This window comes from Squalius cephalus (assembly GCF_949319135.1).
Source record: "Squalius cephalus genome assembly, chromosome: 16".
NCBI lineage: Eukaryota > Metazoa > Chordata > Actinopteri > Cypriniformes > Leuciscidae > Squalius > Squalius cephalus.
This window is the reverse complement of record NC_137137.1, coordinates 1,928,563-1,933,265: the sequence shown is the minus strand read 5'-3', so window position 1 is coordinate 1,933,265 and position 4,703 is coordinate 1,928,563. Positions and strand designations below refer to the sequence as shown.

Here is a 4,703-nt window from a genome sequence, read left to right as displayed (position 1 = left end):
CGTTTACATTGCATTATTACATTTGTATTCATACACTGTCATGTCATTTGACTAATTAATTAAATAATAATACAGACTGCAAATAAAACTCAATACACCGCTATGTTAACTGTTATTAAACTATTGTTATTGGTTGTTTCGCCGTTTTACTTTGAGCATGATTGGTTAATCTGTCTGTCTTCCAGGAAACTGTCCAATGAGAATGTGCGCGGCTCTGCGCGGCTCAGTCACCGACCGAGATCAACGGACGTATTTTCAAATTTAAAATAGGCGCGCACTGAGCAGCAGCTGAGCTGCTGCTTGCATTGATTAGCCTACTCGGTCAGACCTGGATTATTTTATATCTGCCTGTTGAATTCTTAAATTTTGAGCGAATTTAAGTTGATATCAATGAAGAACAAAAGCTGGAATGTGAACAGAGGAAGGGTTCGTACGTGGTCTGTAAAAATACTGGCGATATCAGGTAAGAAAACATTTTTCAGTCCTTATAGCAGTCAGTTAAATTAACGTTAACGTTTATGGACATGAGAAACGTTAACAGTCATAGGCTTAATGCAACCTTATACGTTCAATAAGTTATCTCTGTGTGTGTTTTTGTACTGCTGTAGCAATATAAGCACGTATTTCAATGTAATTTAGTACCATCTGACATTGCTGTGTTTTGTTGTTGGTAACGTTGTGTGTTTAATGTCAGCTAACGTTAGTTTAAAAACGCATGAGAGGTAAAAAAGCGTTGGAATGAGTAAAGTGATAAAACAGTCATTTATTCGTTAGAAGTATGTTTACATAACCTCTTCAAACACTGATAACAGTATTGGAAATATATTTGTTTACATTTTTTTTTTGTTTTTTGTTTTTTTGTGTGTGCTTCCTTTGCAATGATACACATTTCTGATGGGATTGCCATGCTTAAAGTTTATGTTTACATTTTTAATCATCATGTAACAACTAACAGTCTCAAAGATGACATTACTAGGGCTGGATTTATTGGATGGGATGCACGCTACAATGTTCCATTCATTCATCAACTGAAAACAGGTTGACTAATCGATTCTTGGGATTTAAGAATTGATATTGTTTCGTAAAAATGAGAATCAAATAAAATCGAGAAATCAATATTTTTTACCCAGCCCTTGACATTACTCAGTTCATGTAGTGTGAATGTTATAATGGCAAACGTTTTTTTTTTTTTTTTAATTTAAGATTGTTTGAAGGAATGATATAAGAAAATACTGCTTTTTAAGGACTTTTCATTGAATAATTTCTTCTTTCCCCCTCTTCAGATTCGCCAAGGACCAGCTGATTACTGGCAATTTGGTGGAGGATTATTCTTTAGCTGCTACATTGCACTATCACTTCTGGTACAGATTCATTGGCCTTTTGTGTTATTTTTTTATTTTACTTGATTTAATAAATTACTTTTAATTAGTAGCCTACAATGTATGGTTAGGATTCTGAATTAAAACAGTGTAATGTTTCTCCACAAATATTATCAGAAATATACGGAGCCCCCAGGGGTCAGGCAAATTGTTGAAACAATATAAACCTGCATTGAAAGATATAGGCCTAATTCAAAGAGCAACAGACCACAACCCTCTCAGCTCAACACCACAATTTGTTGATTTCTTCATCTGTTTTAAAGATGAAATCATGACCTTATCATTATAGTAATCGTAACTGACACATGGGAGTAATATTAATTTTTTTACAATTCCATGTTGGGGCTCTGAAGAATTGCTTGTGTGAATACATAAAATGTGTTTTAGAATGGATAGTGTTGTATACTTTGTTTTCTACCCGACTAATTGAACTGTAAAGTGAAAATCTTGTACATGACTTATTTTGTATTGAGTTTTTCTTGCTTTTATTTATACAGGATAGTACAGACAGCAGGCAAGAAGTGAAGAGGAAGTGATGGCATCAGGAGCAGCACAACCAAAAGCTTGTGACCCCATGGAAGTTGTCCGAGTGCGTGGAAGAACAAGTGTAAGTGCAGAAGCCGATCTTAGGATGTAGTGGAGGAAGTGTATATGAAGAAGATATAAAGGAGCCAACTTGTTTAGTTTTTAAAATTGAACTAAGAGCCAGTGCAAATGTTGTAAAACAGGAGAAATATGTTCTGTAACATAACATTAGAGCGAGTAGACTTTGTAAAGTTGCTACTACTTACATGTCAAGTGATAAGCAATATTTGAGTTGGATGAATGATGGGCAAATATTTGGTTTTCTAACTTGTCCTGGGAACCCTCAGTACTGCACACCCACTTCAGATCTTGCAGTTTCTATAAATGAGCTAATGTGATGAATCCGGTATATTAGATGAGGGAAACGTACAAAGTCTGCATCTGAAAACTTAGGCAGCTGACTCATTGCCTCGCTGCCCTATCAGGCAACGACTTAGCAGGCAGCGTTTACACACTAAGGTGCCTCACAAAACCGATTTAGTTTAGTTTTTATTTATTTGAGCAGTAACCATTCTGATTTCAGACAGACTTATGAGGCAGCATAACGGTTTAATGATCTTCAACACTAATTATTTTTTAGAAATTACTTCAAAGTGGTAAAAGTTGGTCAAAATGTACATTTTGTGCTTCCAATATGTGCAGTGCAGGGGGTGTTCCAGGACAGGTTTGCAAACCCCTTATCTAGATACACTTGATGTGGGGCACCAAAAGGCTAACCTGACACATCTGATTGAACTGTGAAAAGGAATTAAAAAAGTGGCATAATGGTTGACTGATTTATTTTCTCTTTTCAAAGGGCCGTTGGGAGAGCGACAACAGAGGAGTGAGAAGCTGCACGGTTATTGTTTTGTTTGTGAAATGGTTAATTTTTCAGATATGCATAACGTGTGCATATATATATATATATTACTTTTTTCTTTTCTTGTTTTGTGATACTTGTACTTGCTTAATAAAGTAACTTTAAAAGTGAACTACTGGTTTCTGTTCATTGAATACCTTTAACATTTTAGTATAGTTTAGTGGATTACATGTAATGATTGTATTTAGGGGTTTACTGTAAAATAAGGTAACCCAAACAGACAAATATGGTAGCCCATATATATACCCGTTGTGGCCCATAAGAGCCCTAGATAAGACCTATCTGGGTCCCATCATCAACCCATCTGGGCAGATTCCTGTAGGCCCTAAATGGGTGCTACCTAGGTTACCCATGTGGGCCCGATATGGAGCCCATCAAGAGCCCATCATCAACCCATCTGGGCAGACTCCTGTATGCCCTAAATGGGTGCTACCTAGGTTACCCACATGGGCCCGATATGGAGCCCATCAAGAGCCCATCATCAACCCATGTGTGCAGACTCCTGTAGGCCCTAAATGGGTGCTACCTAGGTTACCCATATGGGCCAGATATGGAGCCCATCAAGAGCCCATCATCAACCCATGTGTGCAGACTCCTGTAGGCCCTAAATGGGTGCTACCTAGGTTACCCATATGGGCCAGATATGGAGCCCATCAAGAGCCCATCATCAACCCATGTGTGCAGACTCCTGTAGGCCCTAAATGGGTGCTACCTAGGTTACCCATGTGGGCCCGATATGGAGCCCATCAAGAGCCCATCATCAACCCATCTGGGCAGACTCCTGTATGCCCTAAATGGGTGCTACCTAGGTTACCCACATGGGCCCGATATGGAGCCCATCAAGAGCCCATCATCAACCCATGTGTGCAGACTCCTGTAGGCCCTAAATGGGTGCTACCTAGGTTACCCATATGGGCCCGATATGGAGCCCATCAAGAGCCCATCATCAACCCATGTGTGCAGACTCCTGTAGGCCCTAAATGGGTGCTACCTAGGTTACCCCTATGGGCCCGATATGGAGCCCATCAAGAGCCCATCATCAACCCATGTGTGCAGACTCCTGTAGGCCCTAAATGGGTGCTACCTAGGTTACCCATATGGGCCCGATATGGAGCCCATCATCAACCCATGTGTGCAGACTCCTGTAGGCCCTAAATGGGTGCTACCTAGGTTACCCATATGGGCCCGATATGGAGCCCATCAAGAGCCCATCATCAACCTATCTGGGCTAACACATGTGGGACCACCACGGAAACCGCGGCCAAAATTAGCTGGGTTCCCAGTTGGGTAGCCCAGGTGGGCCCCGGATATCAGCCCATTTGCAGCCCGTTTGGGCCCCACATGGGTGTGTTGGCTGGGTACACACTAAATAAGTGTCAATTTTTTATTTTTTTATTAATCATTTTTCTTTTCATTCGTTATTGATTATTAATTTTCCTTTTTCATCAGAATCATCGACTGCCTGGATCTCACAGCATTATGTTGTCATCAACTTGAGCTGCTTCGGTCAAGCGCTGATATGATCTCCAGAATCAAAGATGTTACACCGGATCCAATTTGGTACACAGCTGAAGTCAGGTGTATCCATGTAAACCCAGGTGAGAACATTTCAACCAAGTGTAGTGTACCTGAAGCAATCATGAAAACTGTCAACAAAAGTTGTGCGTACAGCCATAGCTTTGGAGAAGATAAGGCTGGCCGGGTTAGTGTGGTGGTTGTAGTGCGAAGTAAAGGCATATTGAGCTCAGTGTTATCACCGGACAGCCGCTGGGAGATCGCTGGATCAGCTTGCGTGCAGTGCGCCGAGTGTCGGAGTGAGTCAAGTCCTCAGCTGAGCTGGTCGCGCTGAATCTGTTTGTCCGCTGCGATGGTTTCGTCTA

General features: G+C 40.8%; 1 long non-coding RNA gene across 1 annotated transcript; it reads left to right on the top strand.

Moving 5' to 3' along the window:
• Positions 1-1,298: 1,298 nt before the first annotated feature.
• On the top strand, positions 1,299-2,828 carry LOC307174257. Its single transcript, XR_013823973.1, has 3 exons — positions 1,299-1,361; positions 1,877-1,986; positions 2,761-2,828. It is a non-coding gene; the product is annotated as an uncharacterized lncRNA (long non-coding RNA).
• Positions 2,829-4,703: the final 1,875 nt, after the last annotated feature.